The sequence below is a fragment of the Sceloporus occidentalis genome, unplaced genomic scaffold (assembly GCF_023333645.1).
Source record: "Sceloporus occidentalis isolate IW3139 unplaced genomic scaffold, rSceOcc1.0.p SCAF_1, whole genome shotgun sequence".
In the NCBI taxonomy this organism is placed as follows: Eukaryota; Metazoa; Chordata; class Lepidosauria; order Squamata; family Phrynosomatidae; genus Sceloporus; species Sceloporus occidentalis.
The window spans coordinates 111,006,060-111,027,559 of NW_028316981.1; the positions used below are offsets into that span (position 1 = coordinate 111,006,060).

The window sequence follows — 21,500 nt, forward strand, 5'->3', positions numbered from 1 at the left end:
CATTCAACTTTTGGCAGCAAGTAAAAACAATTTTTTGCTGTGATTTTTTCAAACTGATGAGAGTAGGGCTGTACAATTCATTTTTTAATGTTTGTAGAGCCAGAGTGGCATAGTGGTTTGAGTGTTGGACTGTGAATCTAGAGACCACGATTCCCAGATCTGCCATGAAACCCGCTAGGGGACCTTGGGCAAGTCAAACACTTTCAGTCTCAGGGGAAGGTAATGGCAAACCTCCTCTGAACAAATCTTGCCAAGAAAACCCCATGATAGGTTCATACTACAATTGCCATAAGTCAGAACAACTTGAAGGCACACAAGAGTTATGGTGGAGGACCTAGAGATTCCTGGAGAGGTGTTCTCTCAGGTAAAAAAGTTGTTTTATTATTTGTGGTTTTCTCACTTTGATGGGAGTCCTGCACTCCTAACCCCAACAAATGTGGAAGCTCCTCTCTCTCTCTCTCTCTCTCTCTGTGTGTGTGTGTGTGTGTGTGTATGTGTGTGTGTGTGTGTATTCATTTTTTAAACTTTATATTTATACTTATACTTATATTTAATATTTTTGTATTGTTTTAAATTTGAATTGTTTTATTTATTTAAAAATTTGGCGTGTGTGAACTTGATTTGGCCTGTGAGAATGACTGGCGACAACCCATTTCCTGAAATATTGCTCATGGTGCCCCCCCCCCCCGCCCCGGCCACAACTTTAGCAGAACTGATTTGTATGCATGTGTTAAAGAAAAGCAGGATTATCACTTGATATAACAGAATTTAGACAGGCTTCTGAAACTTGCTTGCTCAAAGTGCTTTGACATACTTTGCTATCAGCATGTGCCTTCAAGTTTTTCAAGTTAATTCCAGTTTATGTTAACCCTGTCATTGGGTTTCCTTGGCAATACTTCTATAGAAGAGGCTTGCCATTGCCTTTCTTTTAGGTTGAGAGAGTGACCTGTTCAAGGTCATCCAGTGGATTTCCATGGCTGAGAAGGGATTTGAACCCTGGTCTCCCAGAGTCCTAGTCCAACACTCAAATGACTACATTGTACTGGCTCTCTTGTGTACTTAAAATTCCCATATAACCATATATGCCCAGGAAGTGCAGCCAGGAGGTTTGAAACCATGGTTCCATTCTCCTGGTGACTGATCAGGCATGAGGCTGCACTTACGTACATTCAGGAAGCTCTTGGGCATGCAGCAGAGAAGAAGTAGTTTCCATTTCCAGTATATGGCTACTTGTTTGAGGAGTTGGAATGTGTAGCTCTGCAACCTTTCAGTGGCTGAGGAACAGAGTCAGAAGACAGGGAAGCCCACAGATGTGGCACACAAAAGATAACCCTGTAGTGCATGAAGCTACAGGATACCTCCTGCACAACAACATTCAAAGTAAATATACTGGAATAATCCTTGTCAATCCTCCCACAAGCAGCATACATAATGAACAAGATCATGGCAAATGTGTTCTCTTAGAGGTACATATATGTATCTAGGAGAGCCAGCATGGTGTAATGGTTTGAATGTCAGACTAGGACATTGGGAGACCAGTTGGCCATGGAAACTCTTGGTTGATATTTGACAAGTGACATCCTCTTAGCCTCAGAGGAAGGCAAAAGTGAAGTCACTGTGGAGAAATTCTGCCAGGGAAACCCTATGATAGGTATTATTATTATTATTATTATTATTATTATTATAGCGCTGTAGATTTACACATAAGGCTAAAATGACTTTCAGGCACACAGCAACAATTTCTATGTATTTAATAAATGTGGCTGCACTAAATCACCAGTATTCTATATCTTTCCCCTCATTTTATAAATAGCCCATGATACTATTTCTTAGCATAAATTCTACATCCAGTCTGTACAAACAGAATGTACCAACATCAGCACTACTCAAGCACAAAATAGACTGTCCCATGGTCAAGAAATCCTAAGTATGCACAAGTAGAATATAGTTAAAAAGCAAAGAGTCTACAGCCCCCATGGAAAGAATAGAAAAAGAAAAACCATGCATGCATTTTCTGGCCCAGGAGGGAGAAGGAGAAGGAAAAAGAAGCAGGTTCAGCCAGGAAACCAGTCAAAGAGGGATATACTATAAAGTCTGAGAGAGGAGTGAAGAAAAGACAAACTGAAGAGACATTCCTTTTCAGAACTTTCTGTACCATTACTCTACACAAGCCCATAAATGAGATGTCCTCTCTAACTTTCCCTAAACTCATATCATTTAGCCCTCTATACCAACACTGTTCTGTTGGCTGACTTAATTTTTCTTTCCAATTGGAATTCACCATCAGCAGAGCAGAAGGGATAGGACAAATGCTGTCAGGGAAAATAGGGTTACTCCCCCAGCACTTCAGATTTTGAGAAGCCCATCCCTCTACTCCTAATGGGTCTAGGCCTGAAGTGGGATTTCAAGGCATGATAATCTGATAATAATTATGATAATCTGTCATTCTTTTAATCTAGTTGTAGCCAACCTGATAATGGCACTAGCTCTTAAACTTCAGTCAAAGAGCCAGGGCTGGGAAATTGTACAAATGTAGTATATGCACATGCATATACAAACATGTATTATTTTGTTGTAGCTTATCCTGTTTTGTTAACTGTTTTCAGATTGGCATTATTTTTTCTCACTTTAGAACATGACATGATCTTAATGACATAATCCTAGAGGGCATGTCCTCACTAACAAAAAGGAGTGGCTTCAACTGGACTTGAGGTCTACCTGTTCATAGGATGCATGAGCCAGAAATGGGAGGACACCAGGTTGAATCCGTGCTACGGGGTGAAAAACTGGAGCAAAATAATGTCAATTTGTTCCACTCTAACACAGAAAGTGTGCATTATCACACTGGGACATAAACAGCATGACATGACTGCGGGGATGTGAGAAGGCCCAGGAGGTTTATGGAAGTGGTCTGCAGCATACGCTCTGGGCCCAGAGAGATGCAACCACCAGCACAGTTGCTCACCATACTTTCCCCCCCCCCCCCTGTTCCTGACTATACAGTGCATGAGCGACCAGCTGCACCAACCCATCGCACCGTCACTGGGTGCACTGATGCCCTGTATGGGTGGTGCATTGCTGTTGCAACTTTGTGACAAGTCACATGGTCACACACATGGTCCAAATGGGATTGCAGCTGGATGGGATGAGTGAGGTAATTGGCAGTTGCAGGTGATGTGTTTGTGCAATGGTACACATGCATGGGAGGGGGAAGCAAAAAAATAATCAAGTGGCTCGGCTTGATGCCCGTGGATGTTCAGCCCACCTTGAGAGCAGATGGTTCAGACAGCGGGGGTTCCTCCCAATTCAAGAAACCTCAGGAGTGATCCTCTCCATCTGCTCAGCCCCTAAGACCACATATGTGTTTACTTTTAAACCATAAAAGGAAAATGTAGGAACATATGCACACAAAAACAGATATACCACCACAACCACAACCACCAGAAGACATTAAATTATTAAGAATGTCATGATAGCTGATGCAGTGATAGTGCTTCCAGGAGTACTATTAACTCTTCATACATTAAATATATGTTAAATAAAATATTGTCAAAAAGCTAGATGTTTGTTATCTGCCACATGAATCAAGAATTATCTAAAAAACATTTTAGTACTGCCAATAATGCTTTCGTCTATATGCACACATAGAAACACAAGGTGCATATCTCTACTTAGAAGACATATCACAGACTTAAAATGAAAGCAAACCAAGTCTAAAGATGAAAGTCTCATGATAGGAAATCTTTTCCTCCTTTAGCACAGAAAGGGGGGGGGGGGAGAGAGAGAAATCACAGTCATTAAGCTATGACTGTAAAACATTGCTTTTCATATTTATTGTCATTTCGCTATTACTACATAAAGGCATTTTTTCACCCTTCAGTGTCCCCATTGACAATGGGCATTCACATATTCATCACCGTAAGGTAATTTTGTAGAATTACAAAAGCAAAATATGTCATCCAATAGTTGTCCTTCTTTACATAGAATCATAAACTGTAATCTTTACTGCATGGCTACTTTAAAAATGTACAGGGTCTATGAGGTGTACATGTGTAGTACAGAATGTCTGAAATTTGGCAAATTTCAACATTCACATGTGACTTCCAGGGGATTAGCTGTTTTTCTCCTTTTGAATTGTACTTTACCTATGACAGGTACACTTCTGTACTAGGCAATACTAATGGTAGATCCAATATACGTACCATTATTGCCACAATATACATACAATGTGAATTATAGTGCGTCATACAAAAAGTTTTGCTACCTGATGCAAAGAACAAGGATAATTTTTAAACATTGTTTCACAAAGTGCTTGTTAATATTATATGGAAATTTACAACACTAGCAGTTTTCAGACAGTACAGTGATCTAATTGGATAAAATTACCACTTTTCCACTATTCTAGTATTCTGGATAAAGTAACCATGTATTCTTTAAATGCCCATTTCATCAAGGACAGTATTTAAGAATGGGCTAAATGAAGAATAGAAATCTAAGCCTGTAGAATTGAGGAAAAAAGCCCATTTCCCTCACCAAAATATTAGAAAACAGGTATATGAAAAAGATTTGAAAACGTTTTCATACATGAAGACAGGTAAGGAACAGACTGGATATTTATTCTTTTAAAACAGTTTTCTGAAGATGATGCCAAAGACAATATATAAAAGCTTTGGTAGAAATAATATGAGGAATAAATAAGACAAAGTGGAATGCAAATCTGGTTCCACTTACCAGTAAATGTTGAGGAACCAGCACAATTTCCAGCTGTCTTCACAGTGGTTGCCGAATTAATACAAAGTGGCAATGGATCCAGACTTATTAGCCAATGAAGAGTAACACATGACTGCCAAAAAAAAAAAAAAGGAGAGATATAGAGTATAAGATAAAACCAACAGTCAAATATCAACTTGTTCATACAGTATTTCTATGTACAAATTACAGAAGAAGAAGAAAAAAATGACTTAAATCCTATGTTACTATTGTGCTTTACAGACTGCCCAAAAAGGGCGGTCTGCTGGCGCCTCTGTTTCCGACACCAGGAAGCCTCAGCCTCCAAACGGGGAGGGTTCCCGGCAGTGGAAAAAGAAGCCGCAAAAAGCAGCTTCTTTTTGTGGTGCGGTAATGACGCCACAAGGCGCCAATGGCGCACTTGCGGCATCATTTCCGCACCCCGACGTGTGGACACTAAGCATCCGCTACATCAAAATGGTGGCGCCCATGTATAAAGGACACCACCATTTTGTACGTGCTCGGCACGTACTAGGGTTAGGGCGTCCGGAAGCGACGCCCTTTCGTAACTCTAGTACGTGCCGAGCACGTACTTTTTGCCCATGTGGAACGGGCCAGTATTAGACAATTGAACACTATTCATCTCCTCTCTCCCTGCAACCCTCCACTACACCACTTGAGTTAAAAATCTCCTCCAATCTTGAGGGCATGAGAGGTGCAATTTTAGGGGAAGGTCAGATTTCTTCTGCTTGGAGAATTCTCCTGCTTATGTGGAACAATTTTATTCTGCTGGTTCTGCTGGTTGATGCCACAGCTATGTTGCCCATAAAAAACAGTCGCCCGCTAGCCGGGCAGACCGTTTTGCTGCTAGAGGCGGCAAAAACTACAAGCCCCAGTATGCACTGGGGCTTGCCCCGGCTCCCTATTAGTGTCCAGGGTGGAAGGGGTGGTCCTTCTGCCCCGCGACGCTCTGGGAGTCGGGCTCAGTGGTGCGGAGCTTCCGGTCCTCCAGGGCAGCCCATTGGTTGGGCTGCCTTGGAGGAGGAGTTCCTCAGCACACGTTGTGGGGGGCGGGGCTTAGGCCTATATAAGGCCGTGCTGCAGGCCCCGTCCCCCAGTCAGCGCTTAGCTTTGCATGGTGCGGAGCCAAGCTAGGAAGGGAGGAAGACAGGAGCAGCTTCCCCCGCCCACCCACCGCTGTTTTGTGGGTTTTTTGTCACAACTCGGGGCAGCAGCATAGGCCAGGATCTGCACGGTGTGGGACCAGGGCTATGGAGCTCTGGTTGGGAGTCAATAGGTACCCGGGGGCGAATAGGGCAGGCATATGGCCATTGCGGGGGCCATAATGCGGGAGCGCCTCCCGGTGACTAGGGGCTTAGTGAATATGTGAACGCATGGCATGTTTTGCGGTCAAGTTGTGTTCCTTAGCCCCTAGGTCATCCCAAGCGCCTTGAGGGTGCCAGGTTTTTGGATAATCAGACAAACGTGGGGTTGTTTGATTTCGCAGATCCTGACCTCATGCTTAGTGCCAACCCTTACCAATTGCTTGCTAATAAAGTTGTGGCCTTTGTTCCAAACTTGTTGTTATGTGTGGTTATTTGCAGCAGCATCTGAGGCAAATGCATTTTAAATAAGCATATGGTTCCCCCCCTATGTAGTCTTACACCACCAACAACTAAATAAAATAACAATAAACAATCCAAACCACAAGTCTGCTCAAATGAGTTGCTCAGATGTCCTTTAGGAGGAATGGTGTTCCAATTTCTTTTGTACCTTAAGAAGAATTATATGGTATAACATACAAAGGCTATTTCTGTCTTATTCCATGCGTTAGAATCGACCAGCCCATGCTTTCATAACTGTTGGTACCTGTGTGTTGGATGTTATCCTGGACTGATTTATCTTCCAGAAAATAGACATTGGGTATTTATTTATTTAGTTAGTTAGTTAGTTAGTTAGTTAGTTAGTTTATATCCCCAACCTTTCTCCCAAAATGGGACTCAAAAATGCTTACAACATAATTTGAAACATTTTTTTCCTGGCAAGCTCAATAGGCAAAACTAAACTTCATACCTGTTCACAGTATCATAGGTTCACAGTATCAGGAAAACAACAACAACAACAGTGTGATGCCATTATTAAAAAGTGATTCATGTTGTTAAATGGGACTTAAAGTCAACCAGATACAATAAATAATTTTATAGTATTAAAAAGATAGTTGCTATGTTTATATTTATTCAATTTCATTCATACTTATATATGAGATGAATTAGCTTTGTTGCCATTTGCAAGAACCTTTCTAACATACTAATACTGCCAAAGAGATTAAATTTATTGCTCTGGAAAGGAACAGACACAGTCATATTTTAGATCTCTTATTCTAATAAAACAGCAAATGAAAGCTAAAAAACATGTTAATGAAAACACAGGGTCTGCGTATTAATGCTACTTGAAGCCATAGAAAGATGCGGTTCATATGTCTTATTCAAGGTATGTTCAGAAGTGCTACAAATGATGAATTGAGAATGACACTGAACTGAGACTGAGAAAAGTAATTTTTTAAAAAAATGATCTTGCATCTTTTATACTACTTCCATACTGGAAGGAAACAGCATGAATAAGAAGAGGTAATAAAACAACATGGCAGAACTTGCACAATTAACAGAACTCTTTTACCCAGGACTCCTTAGAGAGTGTTGCACAACCCTATTACACACATATTAACCATACCCTGAATGAGTTATGTTTTATTTCAGTGCATCTGAATTAAGAAAGTAAAGGCGGGTAGGGTAGGGGGTCAGGATAAGCCTCTGAATACCAGTTGCTGGGGGATAGGTGGGAGGCTGCTATTGCACTTCTCTTCTGACTGTTAGCCTCCCCAGGAACCCAGTTGGCCACTGTAGGACCAGGACATCAGATGAGAATGGACTTTTCAACTAGGCTTTTCTTAAGTTCATAAGATATGTTATAATTGTTTTCACTCAGATCTCTTGAATGTATGATGAACTTCCCCATATGGTGGAGCACTCCTGGTGAATGACGTACCACATGATTCTATACAGCCACTGCCACATAATAACACTTCATGCAGGTTCAAACTATATGCAAAAGACCTTCTACATCATGTAGGATTTATATACAGATATATTCTATGCATATGTGTAACAGGGAGGAGATTTTAAATGCCCAATGAAGCATACAAGCAGGGATTTTGCTAAACCTTACCTCTGCAGCTCTTCACCTCTCGGTGCATTAGCTATACAGTTGGTCCTCTTGGTCTACATATTTTTTTATCCATGGATTCAAGCATCCACAGATTGAAAATATTAAAATATATATATAAATTCCAAATAGCAAACCTTGATTTTGCCATTTTATATAAGGGACACCATTTTGCTATGCCAGTGTATTTAATGGAACTTGAGTATCCATGGATTTTGTTATCCACAAGGAGTCCTGGGACCAAACCCCAGCAGATAACAAGCGCCCACTGTAATTATTTTATTAGTTAGGACAAATGTTATAACAATAGTCTGAGTAGGGACAATTGTGAGCCACCACACCTGGAATACTAGTTTACCTTGCCTAGAAGATGATTGATCATACTTAAGGGAACATTGAAAAAGTTCCCTTTGTTATAAAGCTATGACAAGAGACTGGCAGGTTTCTGAAAGGGAGGAAAGAAGTATATTCAAACTGTCTTCATCTTCTGTCGGCCAGAGCTAGCCAGAATCCACAGGCTTTCCACCTGTAAACTGGCAACAGTGGATCATCCAGCTACCCAGATGAAGAGCTCTGTCACTCGAGTATCATCTGATTTAGGACTAAGATGGATGCTAGTATACCTTGAGAGAAGGCCAAGGGTAGCACTCTCAAGGATAATGGCATTCTAAACCCACCCAGAAGCCTCAGCCGCTGCCGATTTCTTGCCAGTGTTCTTCCCTTAGAAAAGGACAAATGCACTATGTGTGTATGTGCACACACACACACAATAGAGACTCAAAATCTTGGTTTATAAACGGCAAGGTGTCTTTCCATTCAACAGAAAATATAAAAATGGAATTCAGCTGCTCTCTGCAGGATGTGGCATGCAAATATCCTGTAGTATAATTTCTTACATCTACACACTTGGGGCTTCTTTTATTTTCAGTTACTGTTGCTTTACATCAGTGTAGCACCACTGTTTTTATTTCCATTTCTCCAGATTCATAGCAATGGTTCTGGGGAGAGTTAAACCTATAATATCCCAACAAAATTTGTCATCTACTGTTAACTGCATTAATGACAGATATAATCATATGTTAGTATTGTATTACAAGATAGCAATATCATAGCAGATTAAAATGAAAAACAGAGAACTATTCAGTTGTACATAATTTGAACAATCAATTTTTAAAAAAAGAAAAATCAATTAACAGGCTGGAGTGTTCTCCAAGCTCAATTTCTTTTTAATTAAAATAATATACCCATGTATTGTAATTTCTTTTTTAAAATGTATTATCGGTGAGGTAAGGTTATTAATTGGCTGATTTCATAGTAGAAAGGTTTGTTTAGTTTTTTAAAAAAATAACATGAATCCAAAAATACAGCTTCATTTACTCCAACCTTGAACCATAACAACCTAAAGTTCTAATGATTAAAACCAGGCAAAAGGTTTCCCATCTAAAATTTGGGAGTAAAGAAGTTTAAGAGGGTATTTTCAGACAAAGGTATATCCAAACACACCTTTTAAACATTTCTGCCACTATTCTGTTTTATTGCTTTGTGATATCAGGATTACAAGAGAAACTGCTGAAGTATTAGTTGGTCAAAAGGAAAAACACAGGCTGTCTGCCTAGATAACCCAAGTACATCATCATCACACTATCCAGATGCTTAGTGCTGCAATGAGCACAATTGGGCTATATAGCTCTTTGGCTACACAATATAATTACATCCTTTATCTCACTGGTTGATATATATCAGAGGTAAGTGAAGTGCAGCCTTGGGTCCACCTAGGTCTCCAAGCCATTTTTAGAGGTAATAAAAATTAGCATTGTGGTTTTGTTGCCAAAATTTAGCAAATTTCTTCATGCACTTTTGTTGTTGGGGAAAGGCTCAAAATGCACAATAATCAGTGGGAAAAATCATTATCATGGGCTACATCTGCACTGCAGAATTAATGCAGTTTGACACCACTTTAACTGCCATGACACAATGTTATGGAATTCTGGGATTTGCAGATTTGTGAGATATTTAGTCTTCTTGTCAGAGAGTTCTGGTGCCATAACAAACTACAAACCCCAAGATTCCATGGGATAGAGCCATTGCAGTTAAAGCAGTGTCAAACTGCATTAATTCTGCAGTGTGGCAGCAGCCATAGTCTGTAGCTGTAGTGAATACTGTACTCAATATTATATTAATTAAATTACTTTATTTATAAATGAGATAAATTTTCTCATTAGAAAAGCCAAAATGACTGAGACTATTATACTTTGGATGTATTATGGGAAATCCTGACTCGATGGAAAAGATGATTGAGTACAGTAGGAAAAGAGAAACACCAAACAATAGATGAATTGATTCAATCAAGGGACCCACAGTCCTGAGGTTGCAGAATCTGAGCAGGGCAGCTGATGATCAAGAATCTTTCAAGTCTCTCGTTCATTGGCTCATCCTAAGATGAAAAACTCAACAGTAAGTAAGAACACAAGATATATATAATATAAATGTGATTATAATGAAATGGTGGTGGAATCGCAGAACGGCACAGATATGAAGATGTGACAGTTTTGTTTCCATCCCATTACTCACAATATCACCAGCACACATGCCCTGCCCAAATTCCATATTGGGTGGTAAAGCCTTCCACCCTTCCCATATGGAAACGATTGCATGCACTGCTACAGACATAACCTAACATTTTCTGCATATTTCTTAATGTTCACTATTTTTACATTCCTAGCCCCTTCCTATTTTGGTTGAAACACACCTGAACACCTCTTTCTCTGTGTGTGTATGTATGCGTTTGTGTGCATTCAATTCACCTGCTGAATTTTGTTAATCCCATGAATTTCTCATAGGGTTTTCTTAGGCAAGGAATCCTGAAAGGTGTTTTTCCCAGTTTGTTCCTCTGAAATGTAGCCTACAGCACCTGGTATTTGTGGCAGTCTCCCATTCATGTACTAACTAAGGCTGACAGGATCTGATGCCTTTAGGGTATTTAGAGAGCCCTATTTCCATATGTACATACTTTTAGGTTGTGAGTGTATTTACATGCATATTTTTCACAAAAGAAAAATAAACAAATTGAAAGGTGAGGGTGAACTTTTGTTTATATACTTGTTTGTAGTTCACAAATTGGATGCGTTGTTTTGGTTTTCTTTTTTAAAAAAGATATCTCCAACCTCACTGCTTTTCATACAGTAGTTCACAAGCTGTAGTGATTGCCACACTGGGACAAATCCTTCTGTAAGATGTAGATACAGTAGTTTAAGAACAAAAGAGGAAAGTATTTTCCACCCATTTTGGTTTGTGCCATAACATTTTGACCCGTTATAACAAGGGCTGTGTTCACTGTACATGTACAGTACCAATAACAACATTACCAATTAGCATACTGTGGAAACAAATTTAACACAAGACTATATTAAATACTAATAATTGACAGTTGGTTGTTCAGTTGTCAATGTGCCCCCCTCTTCTTAACATTTAATTTTCTGCAATGATACATTAACATATATAGAGTTTCTACTTTGGCACTGTTCTTATTTTCAATTGGAATGCCATCTGCTGGTTCCATCAGTCAGCCATAATTATAAGTCTAAAGATGTTTTTCTTGAGATAACATATTCTCCTGGGACAACATGCATCCCCTTATAAAGTTTAAAATATAGAAATATATGCATACATGCACATATAAATCTTCTACCTAAATTTCTTCTCAAAGGAATCTATGTGTAATTTTAGCAATTTTCTTTTACCTCCACAAGAAAGTCTAGGAAAGTGTGCAGTTTTCAAAGACTGTCTGCAGTTCAGGACATATTCTGTGCAAAACTGACATATAGTATTTTTTCATAGAAAACATTTTCTGTGCAGAAAATAAAATTTCTTAACAGGAATACTTGCTTAACCAAAAACACTGAGCAATTTTTGTATACAATATGTCCCAAACTGCAGAAATTCTCTGTCAAAGTTTCAGGTTTCTTAATTGTTTTTTGAGAAACATGTGTTCCAACCTTATACAGACACACACACACACAGAGTATATTCAAGTATTATTTTTACCCGTAATATACATTTGCCATTGTGTGCCTGCAAGTTGTTTTCCAACCTATGGCAACTTTAAGGGGTTTTCTTGGCAAGATTTGTTCAGAGGAGGTTTGCCATTGTCTTCCTATGAAGCTAAGAGTATGTGACTTTCCCAAGATCACCCAGTGGATTTTGTTCCCAACCTGGGACTCGAACCTTGATCTCCAGAGTTGTAGGCCAGCACTCAAACCACTATATTACTGGCTCTATGTTAATATACATATAATGGTTAAAACAGAAAATGAGCTCTAGGACCAGAACTGTATTTATGTATGTGTTTTTTTTAATTATTAAATTTAACTGTTTTAAATGCTAATTTTATAAAAATAAAACATTTTTTCTTCTTTTGGGGAGCATTTATAGATTAATGTTAGTCTCCTCCTCAGATGTAAAATCTAATATCCTTGATTTTTTGTGGGTTTTTCGGGCTATGTGGCTAGGTTCTAGAACATTTTCTTCCTGGCATTTTGCCAGCATCTGTGGCTGTCATCTTCAGAGAATGCTTTGCCTGGAAAAAGTGGGTATATATATACTGTGTGAGCCTGGGAAGGCAGGATTTATTTGCATGTGTATTGTTCTGTGCTGATGGCCAGCCTGAGGCTGGGAGGCTAATGCAAAAGAGGATTAATGTCTGCTAATTGGTGATCATTATCTGCTGGGAAAGCCCCTGACTCTGAATGGTTTCCCATTTGCATTTATTGAGTCCTTATTTTGCTATTCCTCAGGACTGGTAGCCAAATTTTGTTCACTTTAAGGGTTTCCTCTTTCCGGTTGAAATTGTCCCGGCAAACCTATATCCTTGGTTTTTGCTTTCTGATACAAAATTGTCCTAACTTAACTCATACTGTCCTTGCTGCAATGAAGGAATTGGCCCACTCAGTGAGAATAAAAAGAGAGAAAAAAGTATGGCTAAATTAACAGTCACTTTATTAACAATTTAATTCTGGTCTGAGCAGCAGAGCTGCTTAGTGCAGTACATGCTAAAACAAGTGTAATCTTACTTCCTCTCCAACATGGCAAAAGCAAGCCAGCTCTGACCCCAGAGACAAGCTAATCCATCTAGCTTGTTCTTGGCAGGTCTATTTCTAGGAAGTCTCAGCTTGTTGACCCTCCTCCCTTCAAGCCCTAAAGGAGAAAGAAAATCAAGACCAGTCCCAACAGTTGTTCCCTTTCCTATCCCTGAGTCTCATGACACAAAGGAGAAGACCCTTTCACCAAAAGGTCCCAGTAGTTACTTGCAAATTATTGACCAATCTTTTACTTTCTGCACTAATCTACTAAAAGTTACCCAATATTAATTATTATAATTAAATGTTGACATAAATAAATAAATAACTTCAAATATAAACTGTGTAAATAATATTCAAGCCAATTTAATTTATTTTAATTAAAGTGGTGGTTCAGCAGTTGAGACACTGACTTTCATGACTGCAAGATCAGCAGGTTGGCAGTTCGAGGTCCAGGCACTGCGTGACAGGGTGAGCGTCCATCACTAGTTCCAGCTTCTGCCAACCTAGCAGTTTGAAGGCATGTAAAAGTGCAAGTAGATAAGTAGGTACCACTTCAGTGGGATGGTAACGCTGGCCACATGATCACAGAATTGTCTTTGACAATACTGGCTCGTCAGCTTAGTAGCAGAGATGAGCACCGCCCCCTACAGTTAGACATGACTTGACAACCTTGTCAAAAGGAGTGCTCAGTCATTCCGCTTTCTTCTTCCAAGTAGGAATATAGAGACAGACACAAAATGTATGGCTAAACTAAGAGCCACTTCCATGCTGAACAGAGGAGAGGTAAAGTTAACTTACCTCCAGGGTTTCCTGATTCATGGAGAAAACCCACTGACTGCATCCCTGACTCCCACCACAGGCCAAACACTATTGTCTTATATAATATCTTAATAACTCTTAATATAGAGACTCAAGGAGGTGAACATCAAGTTTAAAACAATATTTTTTTAAAAAAAATACAAAGTATTAAAATGTATAAATATGCAATTTAAAAAGAAAAAAGAAAAAAAAGTATGCATTACATTTTAAAATGTATTAAAAACTCTATGGAAACCTTAAAATTTGAATTACACAACATTTTATAGCCTAACCCTTGTCAGTTTGAAAAGCCTGATGACACAAGACTGTTTTTATCTGCTACCAAAAGTAGAACAGGCAAGGGGCCATTCGGGCCTCTTTAGGGAGGGAGTTCCAGAGCCTGGGAGCAGCCACTGAAAAGGTCTTCTCTCTTGTTCCGGCCAAATGAGCCTGAGAGGGTGTTGGGACCAAAAGAAAGGCCTCTCTGGACAATCTCAACACTCTAGTGGGCTCATAAAGGGAGATATGTGTGTCATGCATTCTGGCAGCATGGAGCAGCCTCTGTCTGCTTCAGTGCCATTTAGCTCCCGATTGGTGTGGGACCATGGCAACCAGATGCCACGGTCCCAACACTAGCTGCTTCTGTGGTACTAAACAGGCTGCTAACAAGGAACAATGTTTTGCTGCTCCTTTTGCAGCTGGCTTTTCCTGGCTGGGCACCCTCTGCATGTGGTTTTCAGCCACTCCGAGGGCATCCGTCATCTGCATGCCATGCCCCCAGAGCAATCAGAAGCCACTCCTTCCTACCTTTCTGTTTCAGGCCATGGTCCTTTAAATAACTTGGATCCAAGCCATATAGAGTTTCATAGGTCAAAACAGACACTTTGAATTGTGCCCAGAAATGGACCAGCAGTCAATGGAGCTGTTGTTACAAGGGAGTTGTGTACTCTTTGTAGCCAGCTTCAGTTAGCAACTTGGCTGCAGCTCTTTGGGCCAGGTGGAGGTTCTGAGAACTTTTAAAAGGCATCTCCACACAGAGTGGATTACAGTAATCCAAACAAGATGAACCTAAGGCATGTACCACCATAGCCAGGTCTGACTTCTCCAGGAACAGGAGCACTGCCCTTTTTCTGGAACAATGGGCCAGCCAAAGCAGGGCATTGCACACTATTCTTTTTTCCCTCTTCCACATGTGCACAAACCCACCACCAGTGGCCACCAATTACCTCCTATGCCCAACCCAGCTGCCAGCCCATTTGATGCCCTGTGCTACCACTTGTGTAACCAGCCACTTGATTGCACAAGTGATTACCCACCTGCACAGCAATTTGTGTGTCCAGTGACATATTGGCACAGCAGGATCATAGAAGCCCCCATACATGTCCTGTTTCCCTCCTTTCCCCCATCGCCCCTTGTTGGGCTGGTTAGTTTGCTAATTTTCTTAATAAATCCATTGTATTGTTGGTGAACTGCCATGTTTGTAGTCTTTTCACTTCATGGCATGTGTGATGGGGTCAATGATGCAGTGAGCACTCTTGTATATATGTGATCACTTCATGGCCAGGTAATAGAAAACAATAACTATAGGCAGCAGTGACACTGGTGGCTTGCCGGTGCCCTCCCCATTACTGCACTGGTGTACAATCCACACACTGGTGCAATAGTTTGGATTTCTGGCTTGATCAGTAGTTATTTTGCTCTGGTGTTTATTCTCAGATCATGGCTTCATTCCAGTTTCCTCCTGTTTTGGCTATGTACATCATTTAAACAAGTAGGATTTAAAATGGGGTGAATTCACTTCTTTTTCGTTGTGTGGACAACCACTTTATTAACCATCTAATTCTAACAGCAGAGCTGTTTAGTGCAGTATATGCTGAAGCAAGTGTAATCTTACCTCCTCTCCAGCATGACAAAGGTGAGACATCCCTGAGCACAGAGGCAAGCCAATCAGTCCAGCTTTCACTGGTATTTTTCACATCTTTTTTTCATAATCTGCTAGGCAAGAAGTACTGGTGGCTTTTGAATGACAGGTAGCAAATTGGGCAAAGAATCTGAGTCTTCCCAACCAGAAGAGAAGCATATTTTAGGGGTTATTTCCAACTGCTCAAAAAACACCTGAAGCAGTTAACTTTGACTCATTAATTTTATTTATATCCTACCTTTTCAGGTAGAGCCAGGATAATCCCTCAACACTCTTAGAATTTCACTTGCTGCCTCAAAGTATCTGAATACACACCCAGTTTGTACAGAATAAATGGACAGGAAGGGTAGAATGCACAATTAACCTTAGCCTACACTATGTCTTCTCTCTCAGCCAGGCTACAGCTAAGGAAAACCAAATATTATTTTTCTTGGATGCAATGTATGGTATGTAATGCTCTAGTCTTGTGTGCAGTTTTGAGATTCTGAATAGTTTGCTTCTGCTACAAATAGCTTCTTTAATTTTTGATGGGATTTATTTCACAGTATTCTGTGACTGGAATACATAACGTAAGTAGTGAAAACTACCCAGATTTATTTAATTCTGACTAATACCCTAAAGGCACCAGATCCCATCTCATCATAAAAATTAAACAGGGTGAGCCCCAGTTAGTACTTGGATGGAAAACCACCAATGAATGCCATGTGCTGTAGGCTGTATTTCAGAGGAAGGAACTGACAAAACCACCTTTGCATATTCCTTGCCTTAGAAAACCCTATGAAATTCATGGGATCACCATAAATTGACAAGTGACTTGAAGGCACGCACGCACGCACACACACACACACACACACTCTCATATGAAATGTTTGTTATTCAAAATGTGGTCAATTACCCTTTTGCTATTTCCCTTCTGCTCTTCTAGACTCGATACTACTTATTTTAGGTTTAAAATGTTGGTTCTCTCAAAACAGTATATTTTTGGCTGTAATGAACATTTGCAATTATTTTTAACCTTATTAATTGTGCCCACACAAGTAATGCTATTTCAAGTTTAAAACATCACAAGGAACAGAAGCAGTGGAATCACCCTGTGAATGTTTACTTTAAAGAAAAATCTCTTTCAAAAGACCAGTTAAACCAAGATTTATTTACTTAGTGAACTGTACACTTTGTGGTAAAAGTATCAAACATACAATGGACATGTATAATTCCTAAACATGCCCCCTCTCAAAAGTGCTCCATTTCAGTTTTATGCTTCTTCCTTATAAACAAATATTCTGAAAATGCTTCCAATGTTGACTATAAGGTCTTTATGAAACCAGGTGACAAATTTAAATGGAATTATGTACCTGTTTTTTTTTTAAAGGAGTGCTCATGTTTCTGATATAATATTAAATTCTGTATCATGTCTTCAAATAAGCAGGCAGATGGCTTACTGGAAAATGTTGTTTAACAATGCAATGTATATTCTCTGAAAAATATTTTTATGCAAAACACGATCAAGTATTAACATCACATATTAATTTTTCAAAAATAAGCAATTCCACGGATCATAAACATGACCATGGTCATCTACTTCTTATGTTACTAATGGATTTATTTTAACCCAGCCTGTGTACCAGGACAAACTATTGTTTAAAGTTCCTCAGTATTTACTTCCTAGTGTATCATCCATTGTTATCTATCTATCAATCATTCTATGTTAATGTCTACGTAATATATAAAGCAGGGATGGGAAATTGCAGGGAGGCTAGGGACACACTCTGAATTACAAAAGCTACTTAGGGATGCACCATTTCTTTAAAAGAAAATTAAATAAATTATTATTATTATGTTAACAGAAATACATATACTCTTGGTTACATTCAAATGTTTAATAAATATCCATTCATTACAAATTCATAACAATTGTATTAATTATATTATTTCATTATTGCAAACAAAACACTTTTAAAACTGAAAATAGCTCTTAAATTAATTTTCATCTCAACTTAATTGACTTCTCATTTAATTGTAATTTTAATTGTTACTTTAATTAAATTGTTTCACATTGCTGATTAATGTGCATGCTGGAAGGAGTGCAGAAAATTCAAGATCTGCTGGCAAATCTTGAAAGACTATTTTGATTATGTATTCCTTCAGATTTCATGTTGGGTGTACTGCAGACTTGGATGTCTGTAATGCTCTTGGAGTCTCAGTAGCCACAGCTCACAGACTGTACTTTCCCCACTCCTAAACTAAGAGAATAGAAGCTATGCCCCTCCAGATATTATTGGACTCTAACTTTCATTAGCCCTACTCATCATAGTTAGTGGTAAGGGGAGAGTGCTGGAGTTCAGTGACATCTGGAGGACCATACTTTCCTCACCCTTGGTATAACCTAAAAACCAAATGCCACTAGCCCATCCATGAATCAAGTCATAACAGTATATGAGGCTATTTGTATCAAAGCCTTCCAAAGAAAAGGTCCTCCAAATGGTGCAAGTATTGTACTGGTTAGAACATTGACTATGACTCTGGAGGCCAGCATTCGAATCTCAGCTTGATTATAGATAAGTCACACTCTCTCAACTTCAGAGGATGACCAAGGCAAACCTCTCTGAAGAAACATGCCAAGAAAAGCCCATGATAGGTTCACCTTAGGGTCACCATAAGTCAGAAACTACATAAAGGCACAAAATAACGACACAGTAAATGTACATATGATGAGATAACTTTTTTTTTTTTAGTTTGGCCCCCACTTCTATGTTACTGTAATTTCTAGGTAAACATACAGATTCCAAGTTAAAATGGCAACCTTAAAATTAGAAGATATAGCATAGTACTCTGCTAAAGTGAGGTGGTGGTCTGAAGAACACTGAAGTCTTCAGGACTCCCCTGTGAGCACCTGGCAGCCTCCTGGAGTGTGAAGACCACAGGTTAAGAACCATTGCACTATTCCTTAGCCATTATGACTTCGGCAAAGTATATCCTCATCTTGTTCTCTAGGGCAGGGGTAGGCAACCTTTTGGAGCCGGGGGCCGGGTTGGTGTCCCTCAGACAAGTCGGGGGGCCGAAGCCGGGGGGTGGAGCTTCCACCCTCCGGGGCGGGGCTGCATGCTGGGGGTGGAGCTTCCACCCACCAGGGCGGAGCCACCCTCTCGCGCGGAGCCACCCTCCGGGGCGGAGCCTCCACCGAAGCCCTGCAAGGAGGAGGAGGCATGTGCCCGCCCTCTCCTCCTCGGTCCCTTTCTGGACAAACACCCCCAACCTGCATTCCAAAACACACACAACAGCACAGTTGTGCATTTCACATGGCTTTACTTAACATGGCCTCTTGCATATTTCAGAGGCTTATTCCATAACTAAACCCCTTGGGTTTAACACTTAGCATGGTTTAACATGGCTATGCATATTGAACATGTCAAGGTGGTTTCACCGTTCTTGGACCAAGTGTACTTCTCAGAAATGTGTACTTGGTCAAGGGACTTTGGTTTTTCTTCACTGGGCATGGGTTTGTAAAAATCACAGCAATTTACATTGGCCTTGCCTCAGAGGCTTTCTGATATCAATATCACCATTAAAGAACCAAAAACACACAGAAAAGGCACTTTGGAAAGTCACACTCTCTTGGCTTCAGAAACAGTGCGTGCATGCCTCTCAAGCTGACTCATATCATTATCATCATCAACATCATCACCACACTATCATTGTCAAAGCAAGGGAGACTTGTTAGCATTAAAAGCACACAAAACACACTTTGCAAGGTCACACTCTCTCAGCTTCTGAAACAGTAGTTGCATGCTTCTCAAGCTGACTCATCACCATCACCACCACACTATCATTGTCAAAGCAAGGGAGACTTGTTAGCATTAAAAGCACACAAAACACACTTTGGAAGGTGACACTCTCTTGGCTTCAGAAACAGTGCCTCCATGCCTCTCAAGCTGGCTTATATCATCATTGTCATCATCAATATCATCATCATCATCATCACCACACTATCATTGTCAAAGCAAGGGAGACTTGTTAGCATTAAAAGCACACAAAACACACTTTGCAAGGTCACACTCTCTCAGCTTCTGAAACAGTAGTTGCATGCTTCTCAAGCTGACTAATCACCATCACCACCATACTATCATTGTCAAAGCAAGGGAGACTTGTTAGCAATTAAAAAGAATGCAAAATAAAACAAAAAAACCCATGTGGCCTCTGGCCACTCACCACCTTCTCCTCTTCCTCCTCCTGCTCTTCCTCTCTCCTCTTCCTCCTCCTGCTCTTCCTTTCTCCTCTTCCTCCTCCTGCTGCCCCCATCTCCTCTTCCTCTCTCCTCTTCCTCCTCCTGCTCTTCCTGTCTCCTCTTCCTCCTCCTGCTCTTCCTCTCTCTTCTTCCTCCTCCTGCTGCCCCCATCTCCTCTTCCTCCTGCTGCTGCCTCCTCCTGCTCTTCCTCCCTGCTCTTCCTCCTGCTCTTCTTTCTTCTCCTCCCCCCTCCTCCATGCGCCTGGGGCCAGGACGGAGGAGACAGAGGAGGAGGTGGGCAGCGCGGGGCTGCATGAAGCCCCGCGGGGAGGCGGGGAGGGCCGCACGGAACCCCGCGGGGAGGCGGGGAGGGCCGCGCAGGGCCCCGCAGAGCCCCGCAGGGAGGCGGGGATGGCCCCATGGAGCCCCGCGGGGAGGCAGGGAGGGCCGCGCAGGGCCCCGCGGAGCCGCGCAGAGCCCCGCGGGGAGGTAGGGGAGGGTGGCGCCGGTCTTCATCCTTTGCCTCCTCCACCCCAGGCCGCACGGCCCTCCTCTTCCTCCTCCGCTGCCATTTTGTTTATCAAAATGGCGGCGAAGTCTCGCGCGACCTTTCCCATCCTGGGAAAGGTCGCACGAGACTTCGGCCGCCATTTTGAAAAATAAAATGGCGCCCGGAGCGGCGCGGAAACGGCAGCAATCGGCGGCAGGACTGCGCGGGGGCCGGCAGAAAGGCCTCCGCGGGCCGGATCCGGCCCACGGGCCGTAGGTTGCCGACCCCTGCTCTTGATACTACCATGAAAGATTTCTAGACTCAACATATATGGTACTACAAGTTAATTCTTCAAGTAATAAAAGTGATGTAAATACCATGAAATGCAACATATTTTTCACACATGGACTCTCTCTCTCTCTCTCTCTCTCTCTCTCTCTGGGCCACTTAATGGAAGTTGCTTGTCATCTTTATTTTAATTAAGTAAAAAAAGAGAGGCGTTTCTATTGTACTACCCTTCTGACAATGCTAAATTTGCTTGTCCCACAAACCATTTACACACCCTGCCTGATTCTCCCATTTTCAGGAGAAATTCACTATGGAGATCTTTCAGTTCAGTACTATTTATTTTGTATTGTTGCCTGGCTCCTGGTTTATTCATTTTTTCCCACCTAAAGAGACATAGATAAGGCTTATTTCTGTGTTGTTTCTGCTTTGGTAGTAACCTGATAGCCTTGTACTTTTGGGGTCATGAGCGCTTTGCTGTTGCCAAAGATGCTGGTCCATGCCTTCTCATCAAGGGACAATCTCTTATGCCTCAAAGAGTCTTTCTTTCTTTATTTCTAAATCAGCAACAACTGTCTCCAAACCCTTAATTATATCTGGTATATCTATTCATACCTGTAATTATGCAGTTTTGTCTCTAAGAAATACAGTACATATCAACCAATAAGACCTGCTTTCCCATTCCTTAGTGTATCTCTAAAGTTGCTGAACTACTGGCATAATTCAAGAACAGTAACAGAGATTTTGTCCTTGCCA

At 40.8% G+C, this 21,500-nt stretch overlaps 1 protein-coding gene across 6 annotated transcripts in view; it reads right to left on the reverse strand.

The window, feature by feature from the left end:
* The window catches only part of TENM2 (teneurin transmembrane protein 2), a 1,152,237-nt gene that overhangs the window by 1,065,647 nt on the left and 65,090 nt on the right, over nt 1–21,500 (reverse strand). For all 6 annotated transcript variants that reach the window (XM_089531991.1, XM_089531984.1, XM_089531975.1 and 3 more), the window contains exon 2: nt 4,732–4,843. The gene's annotated coding sequence lies outside the window, so the exon portion shown is untranslated. The remainder of the gene's footprint in view (nt 1–4,731; nt 4,844–21,500) is intronic.